The sequence below is a fragment of the Halyomorpha halys genome, unplaced genomic scaffold (assembly GCF_000696795.3).
Source record: "Halyomorpha halys isolate HHAL.00 unplaced genomic scaffold, Hhal_1.1 Scaffold387.1, whole genome shotgun sequence".
NCBI classification, from domain to species: Eukaryota; Metazoa; Arthropoda; class Insecta; order Hemiptera; family Pentatomidae; genus Halyomorpha; species Halyomorpha halys.
The window spans coordinates 389925-405081 of record NW_027108721.1 but is presented as its reverse complement, the minus strand read 5'-3'; the positions used below and the strand labels follow the sequence as shown (position 1 = coordinate 405081).

General features: G+C 29.8%; 1 protein-coding gene across 2 annotated transcripts in view; it reads left to right on the top strand.

The window, feature by feature from the left end:
• The window catches only part of LOC106682067 (pseudouridylate synthase RPUSD2), a 684854-nt gene that overhangs the window by 564711 nt on the left and 104986 nt on the right, over positions 1–15157 (top strand). The gene's annotated exons all lie outside the window — the stretch shown is intronic.

Genomic DNA, 15157 nt, shown 5'->3' with positions numbered 1-15157 from the left:
GTTGGTGTTAACAATAAATTTATTGGGGAAAAACTTTTCCGTCCTTCAATTCTTTTAACAGCATCCCAAAATACACATTATAAATATACATTATTAAAGTTAGATCTTTTAGATAGAAACCAAAAATCGCAAAGGGCACGGCCATACGATTTCTATGTTTAATTTTATTCTGAAAAATTTCTTATCCCCAGGCTGCTAATCCTATATATAATAAAATAGAAAAAAGATGACTTGGGGTGTGGTCAGTGGAGAACACAAAAAAATGAAATTTAATGTAAATATTTTGAATAGAATTTCAGACATTATCACGGCTCAACATACTGTTACTGTATAAGAATTAAAGAAACTACAGAATAACTATAAAACAAGAAGATAACAGATAATATAGGTACATAAATAGTATAGTAAGACAATTTTATAGTGTGAATATTATAAGAAGATTAAAGCATAATAAAAATATGGTGATTTTAAAGTTATGAAAGTCAGAAGAAAGAGATAATAATGATATAGATATGAAAATCCGGTAAATATATACATCGTATAAGTAAAAAATAAAATTTATTTAGAATAAAAGTTATCAAAAAAGTGAGAAAGTCAGCGTATAAGTAATTAGTTAAATATCTACGTAAAATAACATAATTAAAGAAGTAAAATATAAGGTAAAAATGAGAGTATGCCAGTTGAAAGACAAATTGTAAATTGTGCTGCCGATGTTGTGCCCCTCCCCTTTTCAATGAATCAAAATGTGGGTCCGCAGCAATTTTGTATTATTTCTGTATAGGATAACTTTTGAAACCTTGAAGCTACGAGGTTCTCTTGATCTTTATCCGTTCACTTTCATCTAGATATATTAATCGCATACTCAAAGGCGCTAGTTTGAAGTAACAGTTGCATTGAGTACAGCTCAAGTTAAAAATATGAGATACGTAAACAAAATGAAAATTGGAAACCCGTTCATGGTTCAAAAGGGGAATTCAAATATGGCGAAAGTAAATAATTACAAAATCTGAACACAATTTTTATTTTATCTTTCAACTTCTATGACTCTCTTTTTTGCATTATATTTTTCTTCTTTAATTATGTTATTTTACGTAAATATTTAACTAAGGACTAGTACGCTCTCTTTCTCAATTTTTAATAACTTTAATTTTAATTTTGTTCACATATTGCCTAAACGGATTTTTATGTCTATATCATGATATTTTTCTTTCGTCTTTTATAATTATAAAATTACTATATTGTTATACTATACATTTTCTTCCAATATATTATCCATTATCGTAACAGTATTTTTTTTCCTAGCTGTGTTAAAAGTCTGATATTCTGGATGAAATGTTCGTTCTTATAAGTTCTACTTATTTTGATCTTCACTGACCGCACCTCTAAACATCGGAATTTTCTCGAATCAATTTGTGGAGTATATAATAATTAATTTTAACCCGAGTGAATCAAAATGATTTAAGGAGTATTTCATTCATACCAATTATCATTGAGTTATCTTATAACACTAATGTATTGATAATTGTGAGGTGATAATAGTTTATATGAGAATAAGATGGTTTGGGGGGGGGGGAGGATTTGGTCAGCAAATAAACACTAATAATAAGAAATAGTTATCATTTGTGTTTATTTGCTGACTCCTGACCATTTTCTCCTCAGATTGATAATTGTGTTGTATTTGTAGTAACCCATTGTATTTGGGTAGCGTTTCATTTATAATGGCTTTATTAACTTGCAATATTCGATGGTATTATAAGATGTAGTCGTTGATCATTGATATAGTGGAAATCAAAATTTTGAAAGACATTATACTTATCGTTTCCCTTGTATATTGTTTATATAAAATATGTTGTAAATTAATTTTTATATAGTCACATTACTTAATTTACCGTTTATGTTTATTTATTTACAGTTTTAATGTTTTATATAAACGCTATGTAAGAACATTGTGTAAAGATGCATTTTTGAATCCAGCACTGCAGCTAAGTCTGGCAGAATGGTATTCTTGTTCGCCGTACACCTGAAAAAATACCATAAGTATTAAAAGTTTTGTTCATTCTTCCTTAACTTCTATTATCATTCATTTTTATTGATTTTTCTTAGTTGTTTTATTTTAACGATTTCTTGAAAAATTAACATACTTGAATTTTCAATAGTAATGAAGCCAAGCTTAAACGATCTTTAAATACTTTTCATTTTGTTTTGTAAAAATTTAAAAAATTTCGATCATAAGAATTTTAAAAGTTATACTTTTAATGTGCGAAAGTATAATTTTCATTATGCATTTCATTTATATATTTTCTGTTGTTGAAAAAGAAAAAAAAAAAAAGGAAAGAATACTAAACAATGCGGATCTCTTAGAAATGCTTATTTTCGGACGAAAAATATCGGGAAAATATATTTCTATCCTGCAGAAATATTTTCCATTTTAAAAAGGGAATTAGTTTACTACGACCTCAAGAAGGTAAAAAAAAAGCCTATATGTAATTTTATATAAAATCTAAAAAAAAATTAGAAATCTTGAAAATAATATAAATATTACCTAATGTTTTAATTTTTAACGCAGGTTTAATGTTTAAAATATACTAATAAAAATTTTATTTTACTTTTTTAAATAACAAAAATATTAATTTTTGTAATATTCATTTGATGAAAAATAAGAGACAGTTTCGAAATGTATCAGAAAATATGTATTATAAAATGAGGATTAAAAATAAGCTGCTTGGGATCTAAACTTAAAAAGAAAAAAAAAGGAAGAGACAATTTATAAGAAGCTACTTTAAATCTTGTTACACAGATTCCATTCTCTTTTTGTTATTGTCTATTATTTCTGAAAACAAGTTTAGTGTTCTTGAATCCTTTTAGGTTTATCATTTATACTTTTTTGGAATTGTTATTTGTTTTTCAGTTTAAATACATATGACAATAATTAAACTATATTTAATTCTTTTGTATTAAATTTTATATCAGTATTCATTTCAAAGTGCTTATTAAAATACTTCGTTAGATTGGTACAATATCCACCATCATACTTTGTGTTCTGAAAACATGAAAAAAGTTTGATTTGGTTTTTCTGATTTATATTTGCTCTTAAGATCATTCGATCCCGTGTGAAGGCAATTAATAAATGACATCTTTAAAATCGATTATCATAGTTTTTTTTCACTTTACAGTGCAGTACTTCCGCTGTCTAGCCAGGAATTATTTTCGAAAATAACTCGGATGAATTGTTAGTGAGTGTGAATTCGTAAATAATCCTGGATTTCGAAAGAACAGAGTTTATTTACAAATCCAATTAATCAAATTGATAGTTCTACAAAAATTTATCTTTTTTAATGTATTTTTTACTGAAATAACGCTACCAAGGAAATAAGGGCTGATGAATTTTCTCTATGAAACAAACTAGGTCTATCATTTATCACAAAAACAATGACCGACTACAAGACTTGAAGCATATTCCATTATGTTGAGGCAGTTTTACGCAGGCACTGAATGTGTTACAACTCCCTTTGGAGGCTTTAATGAAAGAAATCAAGGGCTAAGCAAGTGATGCTTTGATTTTAGATGTTGTGTGCATATCCTTAACCAAAATTTAAATAAACGTCTAATATAAATAGTCCCCACAGTTTCCTATTATTACATGCATTTTTTCAATAGAAATTGAATATGCTTTTTATCAAAAACGGATTGAGAACATTAATACTCCTGGAACTTTTGAACTAATTTGTTCATTTTACTTATTCATTCATTAAACTAACTATCAAGAAAGATCAAACCTTTGGTTTAAAGCATGCTATAATTTAAACCTTAAAGCAATAATTAAAAAAAATAATCCTTCAAAATTAATCGGACATTTAAAGTGAAAAGACCCTTTATTAGTTGTATTTTTGGATATTTTATTTTTAACTTTAAACTTTTTTGAAGGCATTATCCTGCCTTTGCTGTATTCTGCCCCCTCCCCCAAAAGCTCGAGACCTAACCCTCTCCCAGTAACGAAGGGGGATGATGATATTTGCCTAAGCCCCGCCTGACGTCATGTTAAGCCCCGGGTCCCCGAAGTTAAGGCAGGGGCGGGAAGAACTTTGCCTGGCCCGGGATTTGTTACCTGTCCCTTCTCCAGAGACCACGCTTGTCCAGTTATCGATGCTATTTCGGGTGTCATCACATGGACCGTTCTCCAGAGGCGTCAATTGTCGGAAATACTGTTTCAGTTTTGATTAAAGCATTATATGTTTAAATATAAAAATAGTTTGCGATTATTCTAATAATTGTTGTCTACATTTACTAATTTCCTAAAGTATTAAAACTTCTTTATAATTTTTTTATGATAATGCCATATTATTTATTTTGTAGTATATTTCACTATATATCAATGCTCAACTGAAGCAGAAGTTCTAAATTCAATGTGAAAATGGCTTTTATCTGGATGACTTCCATGTGAATCAAGGCCAAGGGCAAGAAAAAACGCCATCTAGATGTTAAGATGGCTCATTTGAAAGATTTTTTTATGAATTTTATTAAATTAATTTATAAGATTTAAAAAAAAGTGTACAATATTTATACCAAAATGTACAATATTTGTTCTTTATTTAGAACACGGGTCTGCTACTGTAAGAGCATCTTTACTATAAAAATATAATTATTAATTTTTTTTTCGGTTGGCTCTGTAGACCTTCCAGATCTTTGGCCGTTCGATCCAGCCTTCACCACGCCTGCCTATCTTACTGGTTTATCCAGTTTTCTGCATGCAAATCTTTCGCATCTTCGCTCATTCTGTTTGTTAAACTGGTTTTAGGCCTCCCACATGGTGTCCTACACTGGCTGGCATTCATTGTTGTACAGAGGCATCCTGTAGGATTGGTTCGAACCACATTTACTGATTTATGTTTCAATTATTTAAACTATTTTAGTTAGGCAGTGCTTGAATCCAGCAGTTTTTATAATGTTAATTAGTGTTTAAAATAAATTTATGAGATATATTTATATTATTTCAGTATATGAAGAAGTAAAATATAGTGTTGTTTTTACTGTTTATATTCAACATTCATTGTGCTATTATATGCTACATGTCACAAGAATCATATCAGCAGTTGTTCATTGAACTTTCTTAGTTTAAATAAGGTTAGCTATATCCCATTCTCATCTCAAACTAGAACAAAAGTTTTTATCGCTTGATTTATTCTGATTACTTATGATAATTATGTTAGTAATGATGTCCCTGACAAAGCCCTGGACGTCAGAGTTCCCTTATCTGATTTTTTCCAAGGCCCTAATGTTCTCGTGCTAAAACATTCCTATCTAAATTTCCATCAAGATGATCCTTCTTCTTTAGAAAAGTTTTCACATCTAGGATTTTGCAGTCAGCCTGACCTCTTTAAGATGAGTGGTAGTTTTATCTTAAGCATTGATTACAGATAGTTCTAACGGATTATTGTAAACTTCATGTTATCTGTGTTCTTGTGTGATCATTTTTTTATGATTAAAAGTACGGTTTGTAAAGTACCGTGCAAGTTCGATGGCTTTTCCCATTTTGAATGTTTACTATCAAATTTCGAATATTTTTAGAAATAATTTTCCAGAAAATAAACCACCCTACTGCACGATTTTGAACTAAAACAACAGTTTTAGTATATTTTGCTTTTAACTTATCTTCTCTGGTCTCCAAAATTTAATAAGTGAGTTGTCAAAGTCACCTCCATAAACTTTAATATTTTTATATTCAAATTTACAACTGTATTTATATAAAAATACATCCAGTAAATGTAATGTTAGATTACAATGGTGTGTTACAGACATATAGAGAAACTACCCAGTGGTACTCTAATAATATTTCTATATTACAAATTCTCGAGTCTTCTTTTCAGGCGCCTTGGAGGATTATCAGGGTTTGAAGAGAAAACAAGGTTAGAAACTAGTAACTTTGGGTGGTAGAATGGAAGGATTGATATCTGGTTTCGAGCCCGATCGGTTTCATATGAAAAATTAAGGCCTATATGATTGATTTTATTTTTGATAAAAGAGCATTGAGGATTTTGGCTCTACTCAGTATGTTCGTACAAGCCTTGTTATAGTATCATTATAGATGTAGATAATGGATTATATGGTCAGTCTTTTGTAATGGGTTGGAAGTTTGGTATGTTTGTCCAGTAAATGTAACAGTCGGAATCGACATGCAGTTTCCTGTCTCTTCAGTCTTGCCTAAGGATGCCAAGTCTCTTGTTTGTCCAGATTTAGCTCAAGGTAGCGGATTTGTTCGACAGGGATAACTAGAATGTTGTGAAGGATAATAGAGGGCAGTGAGCAGGATTATGATGACGGGATTTGTTGGGGTTTATTTTAATCCTGGGATTGTGACACCTTTCTCCAGAATTGTGACATGGGATTGGAGAGTTTAGGATGCAATTAACGAGTTGTTATTAACTGCGAGCACACACGTGTCATTAACATACGTGGTGAGGATTGGTTGGAATGTCAGTAGTATAAACTGTAGAGGGTAGGACCGAGGATACTACCTTGAGGGACACCAGGAGACTGAGAATGTAGGATTGAATAGGAACCATTATGGTTTATTTCTAATCATCTACCAGTGAGAAATAAATGAATAAAAATTTCACATCACTTTAATTAAAATACTTAATAGCCGCCTTATAAAAACGTAATTTCGTCTTGTTAAAATTCACATGGAAATAATGGTAATCTTTTTATAAATATAATCACAAGAAAGCCAAAACAGAATAAAATAAAATATTTATAATTCAATAATCAGCTAGAATTAGACTACTCGTCTAATTTCCAATAAAATCTACTCCATCAAGTTATAAATTCTCATCAGCATAATATATGCATCTGTAATTACGTTATTTTTAAAAATAAAACTCAACATTTGTTATAATCAGCCATTTATTTATTTATTTACTTTTTGATACACAATATACCTTTGCGGTATTCCATGTTTTTATTTCTAGTTCCCTGCCTGCACTGTAGCCGTTCTAATATACCAATCTATACCTTAATACTTTTAAGGTGAACATTGTTGCATCCTCTTTATTAAAGTCCTATGGGTACTAATTCATAAATATAATTATTTAAGAAAATTTAAGGAAAATTACGACTAATAAACTCTGTGGGCATGACTTTTGTGATTTTGGTTAAGTGCGAGGTGATCGTATCCTCTTGAATTCTAAATTTTCATTAAACGAAACTCAAAACTCCAGTGAATCCTCAATGTAGAACTAATTAAACTATTTATTTATTTTGACGTGTAGCTTGTGCAGGAAAGCTCCACAAAGTTCAATACCACTAAACATTACATGTTTGAATGTTTGATAAAGAAATCTGCTGTTGATAAGAAATATTCCAAGTCCCAAACTTAGTCTATCTGGTAAGATTGACAAAGCTCGTTTTTTAATGATGTATTTTTGCATGACGATACTTTTTTGAATGATACATTTTTGATCGTGAGAGTTATTGCTTTTTTCTCAATTCTAATTGTTCATATCAACGTTACGTTTTAATTCTTTTAAAACTTTCATTGGGTTTATCCATCATCTCTTGCTTATTCTTTGTCACATTCAAAAACAAAAACAGCGAAGGCCACACTGTCTTATTCGACAGACATCTTGCTAAAGGACAAAGCAGAAGACCAGACCCCCCATCCCGGACAACAAAGGGGGCCCCCGAGATGGCTGTTAGCATTACATTTCCTTCCCAGTCAAAGGGACTCGCTACTGTTTTGCCCTCTCATTGTACAAGAAACTTACTTAGCGCTTGCTCAACTTGTATTTGATGTAGCATTTCCTCAGAATTACCATTTCGTCGGCTATTGAATGATTACATGATGTAAGTCATGCTGCATGAATTGGCTGGTCATTACACTTTTTAGGGGTATTGGCTAATGTCATTATTCCATAGTAATAACGCAATAACATTTTTTGAATATTTTAATTTTGGTTATTAGGTAATGAATTATGAAAATATCGTTTTTTGTTTTTTTTTATCTGAATTATATAATGAACCACAAGATTGCATTTAATGTATGTACCATTGTGAAAAACAAATGAGTGCGATGAATCAAACCATAATAAAAAAAAACGTCTGAAATTCTTTATTAAATCTTATAGAAACTAAATAAAACAGAAATTACATATGTACCTTTTGTAGGTATGATAATATATTTTTTTAAATTTTATTTATTAGACTGGAAGCTATCACCAAAGAAAATTGGAAATCAAAGAATATACCATTAATTACGATAATATTTTAGTGTTTTAGGTGAAATGACGCACAAATCGACTTCTTCTTCTCTCTTTAATTATCAAATCGATATTCAAATTCCTAAAAACAGTCCAAGACAATTGGAAACAAAAATCAGTAATTATAAAGCACTTAAGAACGGCCCAAAATCCACAACAATTAACCAGCTGACGAGCGAATCCCAATAGATTTGCCTCTGAAAGGAATATAAAATAATAAAAAATTAATGATAAATAAAAATGAGTTAATAGTAAATGTAATGGAGAAATAAAAATGTTGATAATAATTACTACATTCACAAATTAATTTTACTCAGCGTCTTGGATTACGCCAGCTATTTATATATACATAAAAAATATGTAATGATATTATACCGGAGAGGTATAATATCATTACATATTTTTTGGAACGTTTGCAAAACAAAAATTTATTCGTCATCGGTTATGAAAGACATTATAAATGAATGATTATATTTGAGATCGGGATTTTCACACTATATTTGTATAATATTTATAACTTTGTGATAAACTTTACGCTCGACGCAAGTTTCATAGCTAGGCCGTAAACCTCCCATTTTATTTTTTAAGATAGGGAATTTGGTGTAATAACCAGGGAAAAGGTCGGGAATTTCATTTAGCAAGTTGAGGAGACACTCCGCTTCCAGTTACAACACATTTTTCCTCCCTGGATTCCATTCCAGATTTAATTACTACAAAAAAAAAGTCGACGATGTGTTGTTTGAAACAAATGAACTCTAAACTAAATAACACACTTGTTTTCTTTGTTTTTTTTATATCTATAATATTTTAATCATAATTATAAAATATGACTTTATTTACATTCTTTATCTTGTGTACATGTTTATTGAAGTTAATAAATTAAAAAGTTGTTTGGATACATAATTCTTGGAAATAAAAATAAACGATTTATTTACTCTACTTTTGTCTCTGATTTTCTTGCTACTTTACATTATTAAAACCATTAAGTTATACTGAAGCTTTATCGAGATCCCGGCCGAAAAAGTTTACATGTTTATTTTGAGAAAGAATATTAAGGTATTCATTGAATTTGATTAATTCAGATTGGAAAACAAGATGTAGGTTTCATTTTCATTTAACGCAGTATCTTAAATAATGCCAAGAGGTTTTTTTTATTTTGCAAAATTATATTGTGGTATAATATTGCGTTGGTAAATATGGTACTGCTTCTCTACTCGAATTAATATTAGTATATAACTTACTCTTTCAACTAAAGGCAACTTTTATAATGGCTTACTTTGCCGAGAAGGCTGAATGAAATATGCAACCTTGTTATTTAATCTTGTTTGTTGAAGCGAAATTAGTTCTTTCGTTTTACCTCTTCATAGCGTTTATCTCGATTGAGATAAATTTATTTTGATTTATTTCTTGAAACTCGCCACTACAAACGATAAGAATGTGATAATGTGATGAATTCAAGTGAATTATCAATGTAACCGGGAAAAGGACATTTTTGCAGGCCTTTCCCAGTTAAAATTCAACTTTCCAGAGAGTGCATTTTTATAATCCTCAATATCCATTTTATTGCTTACCAATTTTCAGTTCACATGTCACCCTCGCATTGGTCTCTGTTTTTATTCATTCTTAAAACGTATCCAAACCATCTTAGACAATCTTTTTTGCATATTCTACTCTGAGGTTTGATTCAACGTTGTATTATGGATGCGATCTCTTCTGGTTTTTCCCCCACCTTTCAAAGCAATCTCATTTCAGATGCATCTCTTTAGCTCTCATGTTTTGTGGTTAATATCTATCATTCCGAGGAGGTAGTATGAGGAAAAAAGTAGATTTGTATACCTTTATTTGGTTTTCTTGAATACTTCCCTTTTATGCTTAATAAATACGTAAAGGCTTACCAGTACTTCAAAGTTTTATAGTATTTTTTAAGGCTACTATCTACGATAAATGAGAGCTTATTAGATACATTAATTAATCATTTACAGAACTTTAATATATGATTTCTAAGAACATAGTTTTTGGGCAGATTCCCTTTTAAATAAAAAAGTACGAATTTCATTGAAATATAATTTTTTTTTTATCTGCAAACTTTTATTTATTGATAACATTAAAATCCGTTACAAATTTGGGCAATGGGTAATAGTGATAATTGTACACTTTCATACAAAAAAATAAAAAAAGGAAATAAATGTAAAAAATAATAAAATAAAATCTTTACCTGTATATAAGAAGAAAAATAAATAAATTTAATGAATATAATCAGACTAAGTAAAATAAATTATATACAACATTTACAATCTCGACCTTAGGATCCCCGAGCCCACTATTTCCCCCATCCGGGGTCGAATAGTGCCGGGGCCCTTGGAGACCCTAGCACATCTCTCTCACCGCGTCACTGGTAATGAGCCAGTGGAGGCTGATTAAGTGCGCTAAAGTAGCAATCTGGCCATTACCTGAACTCCAATTGTCAATTTATTTTACAAAACGTCTCTTTGCCACTGCAGTTTCAACCTTCGAGGTGGGTTATAAGGATGGGGAGAACTGGATTAGGATGATTATGAAATATAAATTATATCACCAGAATATTCTTGCTTTATATCTAGTATATTTTTTTTTTTTATGAAATTGCGTAAAAAATATATAATTATAATATTTTATAAAAATTTCAACATGAGTTATTAAAAAAAATATATATCGCGGTTTATAATTTATTTTAATATATTATTTTTACTTTTTTATTTTAATATAGGAAAAAGAGTATTTAATTTTGGATACTTGTTATTCTATAAGTTTAAATCGCGGAAGAGGTACTTCCAGGTCAAGAAGAACCTAAGGTTACCCCGGATCCTGGAAGTTATCCAGGTGTTCCTCATCCCTCTTCTTTAACTTTAGATTTATTCCTCTCTCGTAATTACTCATTCTTCTTTCTCACAACCAGCTGCTAAGTCCTGCCACTTAATTTCTCTCTCAAGTCGGATAGAATTTAAGAAAAGATTTAATTTTCTAAAGGAGTCCAATTGTATTATAGAATGTTCTCATGCTCAAAAATTTTTGAATTAGAGTTGTTTCATCTTTTTTATTATTTTGGATTGGCTGTTTTGATGTCGAAGGAATATTATTTTTTAGTTGAGATAGGAATAGGACCAAAGAAATCACTAAATTTAGAAAGGATGCATACACCTGATTCTGTTAATTAAGTTCAAATCTTTTTTGATTTTGGAAGAACGATGATTGACCCTGTGAAATTAATTAAAGGAAGGTAGGGTGCGGTAAAAATAACTTAAATTGAAAATAAACTTTTTTTTTTTTTGCTTTCTTTCATTCTGTAACCCCTGATGAAGCTCTGCAACGTGGGACGAAATGTTGGATCATAATACTAGTTACTATTTGGACCGCACCGGGACGATATTCCAACTCGTTGATTGACTCTTTTAATTTCTTTTTTCATTTTGTTTTACATCTGAAAGGACTATCAGGGCCCTATTTCATAATAAAGTACAGACTAAGACTAACTTTTAGCTCGTATTTAGTACAATTTCACTGGCTTGCATTTCTGCCAGGTAATATTTTACTTTTAAACTAATGTAATATCACTAATAGTCGTCCTTATCATGAAACAGAACCTAGAAGTTAAGAAACATCTCCTAAGAATAGATAGTTACAATATTAATTTCTACGAAAAGAAATTCAGGTATCTGGGGTCAACTAACTGAAACGAAATTCGTAAGAAAGGAAATCATAAAACGCATGTCATTTTTCAATTGCGAAATTACTCTTACCCTGAGATCTTTAAAAATAATTGTTTTGGTAATTTTGACTCTTATATCTACCTGAGTAGACAAAATAATTGAAGATATCAACAATATCTAAACAATTATGATGACAAATCATAATAAATTTTTATTTATACCAGATCGGCCTGGTGGGCCTTACATGGTTGATATAACCGGTACATTATATATATTAACAGTTGATAATGGGGGTATTGTCTTGTACAAAAGAGATCCCTAACTATATACAATGTTATAATTAAAAGAAAAGATAAAATAAATAGATAAGAATAATCCTTCTTAATGAAGGAGAAAAGTGAAATTAATAACGAAAAATCACAATATTTATAGACTTAACAAAACAAGCAATAGCCCTCTAGTGGTAAAAAGAAACAAGTTAATTTGAAAAAGGGGCGAGAAAAGAAAAAAAAAAAAAGTAAAATAGAGGTAGTGTGAATAATGAATTAATACATATACAATTTATAACAGAATGTCCTGCTGTTCAAAAATCATAATAATAATGATGAATAATTTCTGTTACAAAAATGGAATAAAAGAAAGTACCTACGTTTCGAATAATAATTATTAAATAAAAATAAAATTATAAGATTTTATAGGAATTATGATTTGTTTAAAAAAAAAAAAATTAATAATTTTTATCTGCTAGTTAGAAACGACCTATTTATACTTTTTATGTCCCTCACTTATTATTAATACATTAAGGTTTGGATGAGATTTATCGTCCCTGAATATTGTATTTGGATGGCACTGAGAAAGAAGATGGACCTGACATGGGGCAATGTAGTTCTAGCAGGCAGATAGTCTAGGTGTCAGCGACATTACGTCATCGACACCCCTGAGGATCTATTGCTCTCGTGTTCACGTCCCCAGCAGCTGCTCTTTCTGCCGCCAACCTTCTATTTTTATTCTGTTGTTGAAATTGTTCTTATATTTGCGAATACATTTCCTTTATTAAATATTCTCGTTACAAAATATACTTAATGGTGTAAATTTATATTATTTTTATTCTTTCATTTCATTCCCTTTGAAACCTATAGTTTTAATTATTTATATCAGAGTAGATACACCAGTTAGGCTTTAAAAAAAATTTAGAATATATACATAAAAATAGCTTTTATTTTATCAATTTATCTTTCATTATACGATAGATTTTGCACTTTGCGTTCTTTTTAAAAACTATAGATTAAATACTGTTTATAAATTATAAAAGTTTGTAGTCAGTATTTATAAAAATATTTTTGGGTTTCCATTACCCCATTATGCGTAATTAAATAAGATTTAGAAAGTTTTTTTTTCAACCGCTTACGATTATTTCTGATTAGGTAGTTCGGTATTGACTTTGGATTTAATGATTGATATAATAGTCAATTTTCTAAATCGCTAAGGCCTGATTGCATAAGATTTATACACCATTACTGCTGATCGAGTTGTGATTGGCATCCATATCATACCAATGAGGTACTTACATCAATTTGTGATATTGAAAACACTTTTTATTTTGTTTTTATACCAAACTGCATGAGTGTTACAATATTTATTCAAGATGATATTGTTTTCTCACATCTAATAGATAATTGCCTCGGTATCTGAAGACTGAATGGTTCCGTCGGAGCGACCTCGGATGATTAACAGTAGTCATTAATCAGATGAAATCAGATCATCAGTCATCGGCATTGACTAATGCTAACAATCCCAACGACTAACGCACGCCCTAATGCCCTGCAGATGCTATAAATCTCCTGCTTTTACATAAATACATAAATTCGATTGGCTCTTAGTGACTACAGCTGTGCAGTCTCACTCACTCCCTTTCGATCCCTCTGGTATATTTCATCCTCTCTCTCCTATCTGCAAAGTTCAACCATTGATCAATTCCGTCGTTCCAACTTTTCGTATTTCCACCTTCTGCTTTTGTTTTGCGGAGTATACTTCTTTATGTGGGCACTCCACTGTGATATTTTTTATTTCCCTGTATAAAGTAAGTTTATTCACTGGATTCCTAGATGTGATTTATAGCCACACGAGTATAACCCAGTGATACTCCTTAAAGTTCATTGAGAATCATTCAATTGGTTTATGACCCTGTAAACAAATTAAACATAAACAATTATTTGAATATTTATTGTATATTTTGTTGTGTATTAATCTTGATATTTCTTAAGTCATGATATTTCTATTATTTATACTAAAGTGGTCGCAATGCCAAAAAGAACTTGCCTGAGTATGCTAGATCATTTATTAAATGATAGAGAATGCAAATTTTTCAAAGCTTCACCAGGGCTAAATGATATAACAAGATAAATGTTTAAGATAATAATAAAGAGATATGCATTTATTATTCTTTTGCTACGCACAAATTTCCTGTTGAGGTCCTAAGCCGTTCAACACCCTCTCACAAAATATTTTTTATTTTGTTTCAAACCTTATTTTACATCTCTCAGAATTCAGGTGAACGTATATATATATTATTTCCCTGTAATTATTCTCTATTATTCCTTTACTTGTCCATTAACCTAAATTTATCTATCCTCTTAATTTGTTATTGCATCATACAGATATGCATATACTTCATCTATTTCTTTGCTCTTTCCTTGTTTTAATTTTATCATTGTATATAAGAGTACATACCATGGTTTATAATTATTGTTATTATTTTTCTCTTCATGTACATAGTTTGATTATATTATTATTTTTTCCTCTTCTGCATATATACATATATATATTTTGAGAGAGATTTTATTTATCTTCATGTGATTTTTGCTACATTTATTTATTTATTTTTATTTTTATTTTACTTATTTCTATAAATTTCAAGTTTTGAATTAAATTAATAAAAATAATTTTATCATATTTTTTACTAATTATCATTCCGTCGTGCAAAGGCACGGTTTATTAGATTTTGGATTATCTGTAGAGAGCCATGCTTTCAATTCCTCAAACAATTAGAAACAGTTTTTTGTTTATTAATTTATTTATTTTTTTTTTTACTCATCATTTGTGTAAAGCAGGTATGTGTAATACAAATTTAAAGGCCATAAAAATTTGAGACATTTTGTAGTACTAAATACATAATGTTTCTTCTATTGAACAAATTTACAATTATTCTGTGATATATAT